This window comes from Mixophyes fleayi, chromosome 2 (genome assembly GCF_038048845.1).
Source record: "Mixophyes fleayi isolate aMixFle1 chromosome 2, aMixFle1.hap1, whole genome shotgun sequence".
In the NCBI taxonomy this organism is placed as follows: domain Eukaryota; kingdom Metazoa; phylum Chordata; class Amphibia; order Anura; family Limnodynastidae; genus Mixophyes; species Mixophyes fleayi.
Window position 1 is genome coordinate 262390135 of NC_134403.1, and position 16313 is coordinate 262406447.

Genomic DNA, 16313 nt, shown 5'->3' on the forward strand with positions numbered 1-16313 from the left:
ACTAAGCTGGGGTTTTCAAAACCGCTGCTAAACAGCCATCCAAATGGCCAAAATGAAAGAGGTGGTTCGAGTTCGGTCGACATCTCATTCTGTTCGCAATTGCATGAGAATGTTTTTTTGTGTTATTTATGTAGCGTTCGCACCATGCGAACTCTAGTTATAAATAATATCACTTTTTCATATACCAAATAGCTAATTCCCAGAGATCATAAAAACCAGTTAATACAGGTCTAGCGGTAGTATTCTGAAGAAAGACACCTGTCAATCTCAAGGAACAATGACCAGAGGAATCCACCAATGCAACGTCAAGTTCTTGGGAGATCAAGACCCTTCAACCTATGAATGAAGACCTTAATACTGTAACTATCTATCTTTGTGATGTCACTGCTTTTAACAACTGTACTGTGTATAAATTGTTAACCTCTGGATTTGGAAACCAGGGCGTTCACATAGAAGCTTGTGTTAGAGCTAACAAGAGCATGTGTATGCATGCCAAACTTTGTCTTGTAATACTATTGCGAATAAAATCTATGTGCTTAGGTGCCACAGTGACCGCATTTGAGAATCTTTTTGCAACCGATAAACACGGACATAACAGTTTAGCTTCAGTAGTAAACAAAAGTAAGTTCCCTCCTGCACCTCATCTAGTACGCAGTTTGTGAAAACTGTGTGAATACCTGAGAATTTGGTTGCATTTGCATATCAAATGCTGTGAGCCATTTCCTGTGGAAGGCGGACTCCACCCCCAATAAAAAGACTCAGGAGGTCCCTTTGCTCTTTGCTCCTGAACTAGAAGTAGACAGCTCACCTAAAGGAAACTGTAGGTTGAATGGAATTGAATCTTGTTTATGTGTGAGGTGGCCTGGAAGGCCAAGTATATTAGAGAATCAAACTTCATTGGTTTTTAGATGGTTAGTATGTGAAAAGGGATTTTAGTGTATTTGAAAGGATTGAATGGAAGATAGTTATAATGTGTAACTGCATGACTTGTAAAAGAGTTGCAATGTTGAATAGAGTTGGTTAGGCAATGTGATGTTCCGAATGAGAATTATAGATTTTGATAATGGAGATTGCATTATTAATATGTGACTGTGTGTAGATTGTGTGGCATAAATAGGAATTGAGTAGTATAGCTGAAGTGTTAAGATGGCCGAAAATGTGCCATGTTGTTGTTAACTCCTGCAGTGCTGTACTATCGTGGTAATATACATTCAATTTATGGGACAGAGAGAAATAGGATTATGGTGTTTGAATGGAATATATAGAGTTTGTATTGCTTGTATTTGGATACAAGATGACTAGAATGTGAAACTGTAAGTCATGGAGTTCCTATGCTGTTTAGAATGGATTGTGGATTGTGCAATGACTGAAGGTAGCTTGTAATGTGAAACTTTTAAAATAATGCAGTTTATTGCTGGAGAAATTGAGTTAATGGGATGATTTAATATGGCATCAAAGTAAACCATGCTTTCAATATGGCTGTCATTGTGTCACGGGCACTAGGAGTCTTTGCCCAGGATATCACCAGATGATGGACTTACCAGAGTGATATAGTTGGTACTATGGTTCTCTGGTAGCAGGGTGACAACGGAACAGGAGAAACAGCAGATGGTGAGAGAATGCTCGAGGAAAGTCTATGACTAGCAGCAACTGGTAATGAGTAGATGAATGTACACGAGGAACCAGATGGACAAGGGAACGTGAGGAAAGTCAGTGGTCTGCGTATAGCAAGTTGTACCACTGCTATAGTGAGGAGGAATGTCCAGGAGTAGCGAGGAGGAAGTGAGAGTCAGCGGTCTGCGTATAGCAAGTTGTACCGCTGTCAATAGTGAAGGAATGGAATCCAGGTGAAAGTAGGTAACGGGGAAGTCAGTGGTCTGCGTATAGCAAGTTGTACCACTGCTTATGTGAGAGGATACTTGAAGCTGGTGTCACAGGGAACAGGAGTCAGTGGTCTGCGTCAGCAAGTTGTACCACTGCTATATATATGTGAGGAGGGGCACGAGGAGATGAATGTAAAGCAGAGTATACACGGGGCACACAGAACTTGATCCCACGATGATATCCACAGTACAACGATAACTGACAAGCACTGCTTGAAATACACAAAGTCACAATAGCTATCCGGGCAATAGTAAACAAAGTCAATGGTAACAATAGCTTCAATGGATATGAGGCTCCTGAGGAGAACACAACTCAGTCCAGATGGATATGCAATACATAAGCAAAGTCAATGGAAGGTATGCATACCGCGGTTCAGGAGAGCAGGCTGTCAGAGAGACGTGCAGGGATACCTGAACGGCTGAAGGCCGGCAGGGGGAGAGACCACTGGAGAGTGGAAGCGGTAATCAGGTTGGTGCAGCGCACGGCAGGTAATCCAGAATCAACTAAGCAATACTCAGGAAGCAGTAGTAAGTGGAACTGGAAACATGAAGAACACGGGAGAGTTGAGGTTGTCTGGTATCCAGTAGTAGAGGTGGAGGCAGCGGACATGATAGCCCCTGGAGAGATGAGACGATCAGGAACTCTGCAGTAGTAACGGAGGCAGCGGATAGGAATCAGCTGAGTGCAGGCACGATGAACACAGGAGAGTTGAAGTGAACAGGAACTCTGTAGTAGTAACGGAGGCAGCGGATAGGAATCAGCTGAGTGCAGGTACAATGAACACAGGAGAGTTGAAGTGAACAGGAACGCTGTAGTAGTAACGGAGGCAGCGGATAGGAATCAGCTGAGTGCAGATACGATGAACACAGGAGAGTTGAAGTGAACAGGAACGCTGTAGTAGTAATGGAGGCAGCGGATAGGAATCAGCTGAGTGCAGACACGAGGAACACATGAGAGTTGAAGTGGTCTGGAAACCACAATAGCAGTCAACAGGAATCAGCAGGAGCTGAATCCACGAGGAACACAGGAACACCTTCAGAGGCTCATGGGGAATGAGACTCCAAGATCAGGCAACCAGGTGAAGATCACAGGTGGTTTAAATAGGGAGGGTTGCCTGATCATCCATTCAATTAAAAGCAACAGATACTGAAGGCTTGATAAGGGCTGCACATGCGCACACCCTCAGGATGGCGGACGGCCACGGTTCCTGAATACACGGGAAATGGCACTCACAGTCCGGTGAGTGACACATTGCATGATCACCATGATTGGACAAAATGGCTCCTGTGTGAGATAAATAATATCTTAACAGTAACGTTAGAAGTTGCCATGTGAGATAGGTGAAATGTGGATAATGTGTAATGGCCATTGCAATGCATAATGTTTACACTACACATTTTGGACTTTGAAATAACTGAAATTAAATAATATGAGAAAAAATTGTATACGTTTCTATTAGGGGTGTGCTCCGGCAACTTTTGGTGTTTTGGGTTTTTGGTTCTGATTATCTTGAGGTTTTGGGTTCTGATTTGTTTTGCCACAACACCCCATGAAAGGTTTTGGTTCTGATTTTGGGTTTTGGGTTCTGATTTTTTTTTAAAAAAGCATAAAAAGCGCTAAAATCCATATTTTTGTGTTTTTTTTTCACTCCTACACTATTATTAACCTCAATAACATTCATTTCCACTAATTTCCAGTCTATTCTGAGCACCTCACACCTCACAATATTGTTTATAGTCCAAAAGGTTGCACCGAGGTAGCTGGATGACTAAGCTAAGCGACACAAGTGCGCGGCACAAACATGTGGCCCATCTAGGAGTGGCACTGCAGTGGCAGACAGGATGTCAGTTTTCAAGAGTTTGCTAGAGGTGCAAGATGGAATTGTCCTTGGGCCCTCGCACCCACCCTGATGTTGTTGAAATAGGAAATTCGCACTTTAACAAACCAATCAGGAACAGTGAACGTAGTTTAATCTCTGGTACTAATATTTCTGGACTGCAGGAACAGTGAACGTAGTTTAATCTCTGGTACTAATATTTCTGGACTGCAGGAACAGTGAACGTAGTTTTATCTCTGGTACTAATATTTCTGGACTGCAAGAACAGTGAACGTAGTTTAATCTCTGGTACTAATATTTCTGGACTGCAGGAACAGTGAACGTAGTTTAATCTCTGGTACTAATATTTCTGGACTGCAGGAACACTGAACGTAGTTTAATCTCTGGTACTAATATTTCTGGACTGCAGGACTATCTCTGATCGAGATCGTGGAGGAAATTGACGAGGAGGGTGTTGCTGGTGTGGATACAACAGGACCAAGGGATTTAGGTGTCCCATCTAGGAGTGGCACTGCAGTGGCAGACAGGATGGCAGTTTGAAAAACTAGGCCCCAAAGAGCACATAATGCCAAAAAAAGAGTTGCAAGATGGAATTGTCCTTGGGCCCTCCCACCCACGCTGATGTTGTTGAAATAGGACATGCGCACTTTAACAAATCAATCATTTCAGCGAAAGGGCCTACAAAACTGTGGCTGAAATGATTGGTTTGTTTGGGCCCCCACACAAAAAAAGCTATTCATCTCTCCCTGTACAAACTAAACTGGCTCTACTGAGGCAAGATGTCGTCCTCATCCTCATCCACTGATTCCTCGCCCCCTTCAGTGTGTACTTCCTCATCCTCACACATTATCAATTCGTCCCCGCTGGACTCCACAACCACAGGTCCCTCTGTAGTCTCTGGAGGCCAGTGCTGGTCTTGATTGAATAATTGATAATTCATTTTTATTAGAGATGGGCGGGTCCGGTTCCCCGAGAACCGAACCCACCCGAACTTTGGGTATCCGAGTACCGAGCTGAGCAGCTCGGTACTCTCCCGCCCGTTCCGAATCCAAATCGAGGCCGAACGTCATTGTGACGTCGTCGGATCTCGGGGCTCGGTTCTCGCGATACTTCAACATTATAAATACACGCCTCCACAGCAATCCATCGCCATTTGACAGAGGGAGAGAGCAGGGTGTAGTCACAGGCTGATTAGAGCAGGGACAGAGAATCCAATATTCTTCTTGCAATTGCTCTAACAAAAATCGCTAGAGAAGAGAGGAGGATAGAGGTTTATTATTTTTTGTTAATATTTGGCACTCCCCAGTGCTTTTGGGGTGTCCTCCATAATTGTGCATAAATATTTCTGGCTGTCAAAAGTCATATCTGTCAGCAGTATCTACCAACTAATTTTTTGCACTCCTCAGTGCTTTTGGGGTGTCCCCCATAATTGTGCATAAATATTTCTGGCTGTCAAAAGTCATATCTGTCAGCAGTATCTACCAACTAATTGTTAGCACTCCTCAGTGCTTTTGGGGTGTCCCCCATAATTGTGCATAAATATTTCTGGCTGTCAAAAGTCATATCTGTCAGCAGCATCTTACCAAATAATTTTTACCACTACAAGTGCTTTGCGCTCAGAATGGATTCAAAGCAGTCCACATATGATCAGAATGAGCAACCAGGTTCTGTCACCAGTCCTGATGTTAATGTTCCCAGTACGTCATCTGGCCAAGGCGATGTCAAACAACAGAGTGTTTCCAAATCAGTGCAAAAAACAAAAACCCCCCAAAAATTTACTTTGTTGAAGCGAAAAAAAAGTGTTACTGAGCAAAAGTTAAGTGGCGATAAAAAAAAAATTGCCAACATGCCATTCTACACACGCAGTGGCAAAGAGAGAATGAGGCCTTCACCTTTGGCTATTAGTGGCAGATCCAAAAATGTTACCGACCCTACAAGTGGTGCACAACTACTGTTACGCGTCAAAGCCGAGCTGCAAGATAACAGTAAGGCATTGGAGAATTGTGGTGGCCGAGTATGATGGGATTTCTTTCCCTTACCTTGTCCTCCAGACACGAGTCAGGTTCTTTTTTATTCGGACATCCGGTGGTCAGGAGATAAATACTTCAATGAGAGGGACAAAGATTGGTCAAATAACTTGGGTTTAATAATAATACGGTAAAGATAATTTTGGTAAGCCACCGCGCCACTGACCCCTTCAACTCAATTGCAATGACAAAACACTCATTTGATCAACATAGAGCACAATAGCATTTAACATATAATAATAAATCAATTTTCAGGTAAATCACTTAACATTAATATTCAACTAAAACATTTGGTGCACCAATATTATCTTGGTAACGTTACCATATTTTACACTCAGTCCTGGGTTGAACTGTGCACAGGAATTTAGTAGAAGTGGTGCACGTGGTTGGGGCCCATAAATTACTTTTTCACGCCAAATAAACTGATGATCTTTTGTATTGCACAGTCTCTTTTGTGTGTATTCACAGACCTCTCTATTTTCTCTCCTCTCACACTGTTCTCAGTACATAGCTCAGTCTGTTTAGTGTGATGTCACTGGTCTCTATACTGCTTATTTGTTTTCAGTACTTTCCTTTTCACTCACACCTCTCTTTGGCTCACTTCTTATCTTCTTCTCTCTCAGTCTATGCAGACACAGGGATCTCTCTCCCTCAGAAGTCTAGAACTTTCCTCTCCCCACTGCCTTCTGGGAGTTCACAGTTATTACCAAACTTAGTGGACTTGTTGCTATGCCACACACTCCTCCTTCCTGTCACCCCCGGCAACCACCAACCACTCCCAACTGTCACTTCTCCCTCAAGAAAATTATTTATTTATTTTTTTAAATCTTTATAAACACTTTTAACAATTAACAAATTAAATTAACAAATTAAAAACAAATAGATAGACCCCAGGGTACTCAGATTTTGGGGCACCACAGAATAATGTTTGCTCTGAATCAGAAATGACACCGATCCCTGTGGAGAGTCCATCCAACAGTGGTATGTCTAATTGTGAGCATTCTGTTAGTGTACCCATAAAGAAGGGCACCTTTCAGCAGTTCTGCTGATGTGTACCTGAACAGCCCGAGTGTAGCCGCTGATACACAAATTGAGGATGCCACTTTGGAAATAGAAGAGGATGAGGGGGAGATTTATGGAGGTGACGAGGGCGCTAATGAGGATGTTGATGATTATGATGCAGACAGATACCAAATTGCCTTTCTCAATTTCTATTTATATTCTAGATTATACAACGGCTGAATAGTTTTCTATTTTATTCCTAGTGGAGAGAGGATCTGATGCAGACAGATACCAAACTGCCTTTGTCAATTTCTTTGTATATTCAAATTTCTAGTTCTACAATCTATGCAGGCTGCTTTTTTTTATATTCAACTACAAGTGGAGGGCGGGGGGGGGGCTTAGATAGCCACCAAAGTACCGTGGTCCATTTAATTCTACTTTCTAGCTCCACAGTCTGTGCAGGCTGATTTTTTAATATTCAACTACAAGTGTAGGGTCTAATATACACCCAAAGATGATAGCTACATTGCCAATAATCAAAGATGGAGGAGGTAGACAACCAGGTTTGACTGTATAATTTGCAGACAAGTGTTCGCATTAAGGACGGCCTACCAGGGATTCAACTGTTTTTTCATAATTTATTAGCTTTAGAATTACCTCACTTATCTAAGAAACTGGTGGAGCACTAAATTAGGTTATTTTAGACCCAAAATGTTTTATTTTTTTCAAAAATAGCAAAACAAAACCAAAACCAAAACCAAAACACGCAAGGGCGGTTTTGCAAAACCAAAACCAAAACCAAAACACGAAGGTAATCCAGATCCAAAACCGAATACAAAACCAAAACACAGGGGTCAGTGACCATCTCTAATTTTTATGAACATCATTTATTCAACGTTTTGCTGAAGCAACCTCCTTCGCCGCTCACTGACCAGGTTCCCCTCTGCACTAAAAACTCTTTCCGAGTACACACTGGAGGGGGGACAACTCAGGTAAAATAGAGCCAATTTGTACAGGGGCTTCCAAACTGCCTTTTTTTCCTGCCAGTAAAAATAAGGACTGTCTCACATGTCTACTTGGATGGTGTCAGCAAAGTAATCCTCCACCATTTTTTCAATAGTGACAGCATCCAATGCAGCGACAGTAGACATGTCTGCAATGGTTGGCAGGTCCTTCAGTCCGGACCAGATGTTCTCAGCATCCCCGCCAGCGGGTCGTTTAGGAAAACTCAGCTTTTTCCTCGCAGCCACAGGTGTTAAAGAAAATGAAGGAGGAGCTGTTGGCATGTCACGGTCCTCTTCAGAGGATAATCTCCTGACCGCTGTAGACTTGTGTCCGCCGGAAACAGAGACACAACATACGCTTTAAGCCGAGGATCCAGCACGGTGGCCAGAATGTATTCCTCTGACTTTAAAAGAGTGACCACCCTCGGATCCTGGCAAAGCGTACAAAGGGCTTCATCCACAAGAGCTACATGCTTTGTTGAATCGCAATGCTTTACCAGCTCCTCCCTCACTTTCTCCAGCTGCTTCTGCAACAGCCTGATCAGGGAATCATCTGACCCAAGTGTCGCAACTGACTTCTCGTGTGGCAAGTTCAAACGGCTGGAGAACCTTGCACAACACGGAAATCAGTCTCCACTGCGCTTGACTCAGGCGCATTCCCACTCCTTTGCCTATGTCGTAGGTGGCTGTGTAGGCTTGAATGGCCTTTTGCTGCTCCTTCATCCTCTGCAGCATATAGAGGGTGGAGTTCCAGCGCGTCACAACCTCTTGTTTGAGGTGATGGCAGGGCAGGTTCAGGCTTTTTTTTTTACTCGAGTCTGCGGTAGGCACTGGCAGAATGCCGAAAGTGTCCAGCAATTTTGCGTGCCACCGCAAGCATCTCCTGCACACCCCTGTCACTCTTCAGGTAATGCTGCACCACCAAATTTATGGTGTGGGCAAAACATGGGACGTGCTGGAAATTGCCTATATGTAATGCCCGCACAATGTTACTGGCGTTGTCTGACACCACAAATTCCCAGGAGAGTGTAAGTGGGGTAAGCCACTCAGAGATTATTTCCCTCAGTTTCTCTAAGAGGTTGGCAGCGTTGTGCCTAAAACCAGTGATACACATCGTTGCCTGCCTTGGAACGAGCAGCCGTTGTGGAGATGCTGCTACTGATGCAGCTGCTGCTGTTGCTGCGGATGGCGATGCATCTACCCAGTGGGCTGTCACAGTCATATAGTCCTTAGTTTGCCCTGAACCACTTGTCCACATGTCCGTGGTTAAGTGGACAGTGGGTACAACCGTATTTTTCAGAGCACTGAGGACACTTTTTCGTACTTCTCTGTACATCCCGGGTATCGCCTGCCTAGTGAAGTGGAATCTCGACGGGCTTTGGTACCGGGGACACAATACCTCCATCAACCGTCTAAATCCCACTCCACTGATGGCGGACACCGGACGCACGTCTAACACCAACATAGCTGTTACGGCCGCAGTTATCCGCTTTGCCATAGGATGACTACTGTCGTACTTCGTGCTCATGGCAAACGACTGTTGTACGGTCAACTGTTTGGTGAAAGACGTAGCGTTCTTACGACTTCCCCTCTGGGAAGATGACCAACTACCAGCAGCAACAGCAGCAGCGGCAGTAGTAGGCGTACCGCTGCAGGATCCTCCGGAAGAATCCCGGATTGAAGAAGACTCAGTCATGCCGGTGACATGGCCTGCAGGACTATCTCTGATGGAGATCGTGGAGGAAGTTGATGAGGAGGGTGTTGCTAGTGTGTATACAACAGGACCAAGGGATTTAGGTGTCCCTGGACTGCTGACGGTCCTAGCCACAGGTACTGAACTAACCACTGAACTATGAAGGTTCTTCAGGTGACGTATAAGGGAGGATGTCCCTAGGTGGCCAAGATCCTTACCCCTGCTTATTTGAGCTTTACATAAGGTACATATGGCCATACATTTGTTGTCCGGATTGGGATAGAAATAACTCCAGAATGAAGAGGTGGATTTTTTTGTCTTCTGCCCAGGCATGACGATGGGCTTTTTCATCCCATGGACAACAACTGTTTCCCCCCCTGGTGCCTCATTTAAGATAACCACATCAGCATCCTCCTCGTAAAGTTCCTCCTGAGCGCCAGCTACATCAATATCCTCCTCCCGATGTACAACATTGACACCTTTATTAGCCAAATCTGTAACTGAACTGTGGGTGATCCTTCCAGCATATGCAGAGGACGTGCTGCAAATGGTGGAAGGAGCCACCTCTTCCCGTACAGTGATGGGAAGGTCAGGCTTCGCAACCACCAACACCCTTGGACTCGCCTTGGGGATTTGTGATGCCATCTCTTTAGAAGGCAGAGTTGTTTGCTGTGTTGTTGATGACAGCTTAACTCTCTTAAATTTTTTAGAGGGGTGGGGAGGAGGAGGGCTTAGATCCTTGGGTGAAGCTGAACCACTAGTCATGAACACGGGCCAGGGCCTAAGCCGTTCCTTGTCACTCCGTGTCGTAAATGGCATATTGGCAAGTTTACGTTTCTCCTCAGATGATTTTAATTTTCTTTTTTTGCTAATTTTTGTGAACTTTGGCTTTTTGGATTTTACATGCCCTCTACTATGAGATTGGGCATCGGCCTTGGCCAGGCGCGGGCTGGGATGCTTCAGGCAGGGGGGCACACAGGCGGCCGCATCCGGTGTCATGTGATGCGGCCGCCTGTGCGCTAACGCGACCGCATCTGATGTCATCAAAAATTCCGGAAAAATTGCATCGGGGGGCGGCCAGCTGGCCTACCCCCGGCCCTAAAAGCGGAAAGCCTGAGTGGCCTGGGGGGCCGGTGCCCCCTGCCCCCTGGCCCAGCCCTCCCCTGGCCTTGGCAGACGACGTTGATGGCATTTCATCGTCTATGTCATGACTAGTGGCAGCAGCTTCAGCATTAGGAGGAAGTGGTTCTTTCCCTACTTTATCCTCCAAATTTTGGTACTCCATTATATGAGAGCACAAGAGAATGTACCCCTAAACCACACGCACTCGGCAAAGGCTTTACAAATTATCTGCAACACAGGAGAGTACCACTGGACTGGAGTTATACAGCAGTACCTATTTTTGGGTACAGCAGCAACAGTGAACGTAGTTTGAAATAGCAGTACCTATTTTTTGGTACAGCAGCAACAGTGAACGTAGTTTGAAATTGCAGTACCTATTTTTTGGTACAGCAGCAACAGTGAACATAGTTTGAAATAGCAGTACCTATTTTTTGGTACAGCAGCAACAGTGAACGTAGTTTGAAATTGCAGTACCTATTTTTTGGCACAGCAGCAACAGTGAACGTAGTTTGAAATTGCAGTATCTATTTTTTGGCACAGCAGCAACAGTGAACGTAGTTTGAAATTGCAGTATCTATTTTTTGGTACAGCAGCAACAGTGAACGTATTTTTATATATTGCAGTACTAATATTTCTTGACTGCAGGAACAGTGAACCTGTTTATATATTGCAGTAGTAATTTTTATAGACTTTTTTATAGTTTTTTTTAAATTATTTTTGTATATTTTTTTTATAATTTTTTTTTACTTTTTAATAATTTTTAAATAACAATGGCCTTAGCAGAACAGAGCACAGGACACAGCACCACTGGACTCAGCAGGACAGAGCACAGGACACAGCACCACTGGACTCAGCAGGACAGAGCACTGGACAAAGCACCACGGGACTCTAAACTGATCAGCAGGACAGAGCACAGGATCTCCCAAGTAACCACTGAAAATAAGCAGGACAGGGGCTCCCAAACTACAACCTCCCTCTTCAGTGATCGCAGGCAGAATGAAGATGGCGGCCGCGAGCGGGGAATTTATGACATTTGAGTCTCGCGAGATCCGACGCGAGATTTGGATGTCATAGCCTCGTTTTGGATTCATTTCGCGGCCGAAAATACCCGAACAGTGCTCGGATCCCGTCGGATCCGCACTGTACGGGTGGGCTCGGATTAGCGAAATCCGAGCCCGCTCATCTTGAGTTTCTATGTGAGATAACTGGAGTGTGAGAATATATGAATTTAGGTCATCCATAATGAATGTGAGAAGTATAGGATATAAATGGTATTTGAGGTTTATATTGTTGTGAAATGTATGTGGAAGATTGAATTTTGTTTTGTTGAATACTTAAAAAATGGAGCCCAGTCTGAGGGGTTCTCCTCCCAGTCCCTCACACCTCCCACCACCACACACACACACACAATTCCAAAGTACATCACAATAGGCACTAATTTATACTATGCCCCTCACACCACACAATACAAGCTTATTCACACACCTTTAACATTAGGTAAAACTGATTCAGACACACCTTTACAACACACAATAGCTGAGAACACACACACACACACACAATAACTTGTACATTTATAAAACAGACAATGAATGTATTCTATGAACATTTATGCTATACCACCCATGCTTTTAGAGTGAACAAAACCTGTTAGAGTTTGTATAATATACTGTTTTATAATATATGAGTTTTACAATTAGAATGGTAGTTAAGAATACAAAGCATTTTAAATGAAGCTACATTTTGTGTGCAGTCTTTCTTGAAAAAAAAAGCATAAGTTAATTATAAATAAATTGGTCCTTTGGATTAAGGGAAAAATAAAAATAATGTTTCTTAGGTCAAACCAGAACTATCTTTGTAAGGAGTTGGTTGACAATAATAGTCACAAATGGTCCTCAACACATTTGCCAGAGTATTAGGTATAGCATACCCCCATCATCACCCTTTTACACACCTGCTCAGTTTTTATATGCTCCTCTTGGTCTTATGAAAGCAGTGTTTTTCAGAGCTCCATTCTTGCAAAACCTCAGTTTACCCCCTGTAATTGCTAAAACAGGGAAACTCTTGTCCTGTTCTGTGGCCATCTATGAAGATTGATGTGAAAAAAATTGTTCTGTCTTGTGAGGTGTGTGCCAGAAATAAATCCCCTAGGAGTGTTCCTTTAGGCCAACTCTTGCCTCTGCCTGTACCCAGTAATCCATGGACCTGTATCTCCATGGATTTTATTGTAGAATTACCTGTTTCTACTGGTCACAATACCATCTGGGTCATTGTCGATCCTTTTAGCAAGATGGATGTCACTAAATTACCTAAAGCTAAATCTCTGGCCTCTCTTTTCATCCACCATGTGTTCAGACTCTAGAGACTGCCCTTTGATATAGACTCTGATAGAGGATGTCAATTTGTCGCTCAATTTTGGAGATCTTTTTGTTCCTTGTTGGGAATCAATCTTAGCCTGTCCTCTGCATATCACCCTCACTCCAATGGCCAGACTGAGAGGGTGAATCAGTCCCTGGAGCAGTATCTACTAGGGATGTGCACCGGCGACTTTTGAGGTCTCGTGTTTTGTGTTTTGGATCCGGATTTTCGTTATTTTTGAGGTTCGGATTTGTCTCGCAAAACACTTGACGAAAGGTCTCGGTTCGGATTTAAGGTTTTGGATTCGGATTTTTTTTGAAAAAAACATAAAAAGTTTAAAAATCAAGTTTTTGGGCTTATTTTCACTCTTAGGCTATTATTAACCTCAATAACATTCAATAACAAGCATTTCCACTAATTTACAGTGTATTCTGAACACCTCACAATATAGTTATTAGTCCAAAACGTTGCAACAAGGTATCTTTCTGGACTGCGTAGAGGAGTGGGTCACCACAATATATATTAAAAACCCTGAACTTTTATGATTCGCACCAATAAATGTACCTGGACTGCGTAGAGGAGTGGGTCACCACAATATATATTAAAAACCCTGAACTTTTATGATTCGCACCAATAAATGTACCTGGACTGCGTAGAGGAGTGGGTCACCACAATATCTTAAAAACCCCGAACTTTTATGAATCGCACCAATAAATGTACCTGGACTGCATAGAGGAGTGGGTCACCACAATATATATAATAAGAAAACCATCAACTTGTTTGATTCGCACCAATAAATGTACCTGGACTGCGTAGAGGAGTGGGTCACCACAATATCTTAAAAACCCCGAACTTTTATGAATCGCACCAATAAATGTACCTGGACTGCGTAGAGGAGTGGGTCACCACAATATCTTAAAAACCCTGAACTTTTATGATTCGCACCAATAATTGTACCTGGACTGCGTAGAGGAGTGGGTCACCACAATATCTTAAAAACCCTGAACTTTTATGAATCGCACCAATAAATGTACCTGGACTGCGTAGAGGAGTGGGTCACCACAATATCTTAAAAACCCTGAACTTTTATGAATCGCACCAATAAATGTACCTGGACTGCGTAGAGGAGTGGGTCACCACAATATCTTAAAAACCCTGAACTTTTATGAATCGCACCAATAAATGTACCTGGACTGCGTAGAGGAGTGGGTCACCACAATATCTTAAAAACCCTGAACTTTTATGAATCGCACCAATAAATGTACCTGGACTGCGTAGAGGAGTGGGTCACCACAATATCTTAAAAACCCCGAACTTTTATGAATCGCACCAATAAATGTACCTGGACTGCGTAGAGGAGTGGGTCACCACAATATCTTAAAAACCCTGAACTTTTATGAATCGCACCAATAATTGTACCTGGACTGCGTAGAGGAGTGGGTCACCACAATATATATTAAAAACCCTGAACTTTTATGATTCGCACCAATAAATGTACCTGGACTGCGTAGAGGAGTGGGTCACCACAATATCTTAAAAACCCCGAACTTTTATGAATCGCACCAATAAATGTACCTGGACTGCGTAGAGGAGTGGGTCACCACAATATATATAATAAGAAAACCATCAACTTGTTTGATTCGCACCAATAAATGTACCTGGACTGCGTAGAGGAGTGGGTCACCACAATATCTTAAAAACCCCGAACTTTTATGAATCGCACCAATAAATGTACCTGGACTGCGTAGAGGAGTGGGTCACCACAATATCTTAAAAACCCTGAACTTTTATGATTCGCACCAATAATTGTACCTGGACTGCGTAGAGGAGTGGGTCACCACAATATCTTAAAAACCCTGAACTTTTATGAATCGCACCAATAAATGTACCTGGACTGCGTAGAGGAGTGGGTCACCACAATATCTTAAAAACCCTGAACTTTTATGATTCGCACCAATAAATGTACCTGGACTGCGTAGAGGAGTGGGTCACCACAATATCTTAAAAACCCTGAACTTTTATGAATCGCACCAATAAATGTACCTGGACTGCGTAGAGGAGTGGGTCACCACAATATCTTAAAAACCCTGAACTTTTATGAATCGCACCAATAAATGTACCTGGACTGCGTAGAGGAGTGGGTCACCACAATATCTTAAAAACCCTGAACTTTTATGATTCGCACCAATAAATGTACCTGGACTGCGTAGAGGAGTGGGCACTGGGCACCACAATAAAATATATAAAAAACCTTCAACAGATCTGCATTACACTACACATACGGCTGCTCCTCCATCCTCTCCATCATATACATGTTGGAGTTTTAGCGTGTGACAACCTCTTGTTTTTGATAATGTCAGTGCATTTTGAATATTTTTCAATTTGCCCCACACCACTGAATGTACTTTATCTATGATACGCAATACGCATCTATCTATCTTGACTGCGTAGTGTGGTGGCCCCGGTACACAATTTGATACCGAGGCCACAGTATAATTAAAAAACCCTCCACGTGTCAGAATTCCACCAAACAAGTATCTGGACTGCATAGTGGGGTGGCCCCGGTACCCAATTTGATACCGGGGCCACAATACCTCCTCCAAACATGGTACAGACAATTCGTCATTGAGATCCCAGACAGACAGGGTCAAAGTGTTATTGTTTGACTTTGTAAACCCAAAAAACTGTCCCTGTTGCACATAGTCGTGCAATGAAGACTGACTTTTTCATTTAAATGCACGATCTTTCAAGTGTAGTGTTTGTAAGTCTAAGTCATATTATACTTTTGGTAAAATTGGTTTTTTTTGTTCCTCTTTATGGTAATTAGTAATAGAATTAAAGTATGAAATAGAATTAAAGTATGAAATAGAATTAAAGTATGAAATAGAATTAAAGTATGAAATAGAGTGGTATATAGAGTTGTAGTGTGGTATAGATAGAGTGGTCCACACAATATAATAATAATAAAACCCTCCACGTGTCAGAATTCCACCAAACAAGTATCTGGACTGCATAGTGGGGTGGCCCCGGTACCCAATTTGATACCGGGGCCACAATACCTCCTCCAAACATGGTACAGACAATTCGTCATTGAGATCCCAGACAGACAGGGTCAAAGTGTTATTCGTTTGACTTTGTAAACCCAAAAAACTGTCCCTGTTGCACATAGTCGTGCAATGAAGACTGACTTTTTCATTTAAAGGCACCATCTTTCAAGTGTAGTGTTTGTAAGTCTACGTCATATTATACTTTTGGTAAAATTGGTTTATTTTGTTCCTCTTTATGGTAATTAGTAATAGAATTAAAGTATGAAATAGAATTAAAGTATGAAATAGAATTAAAGTATGAAATAGAATTAAAGTATGAAATAGAATTAAAGTATGAAA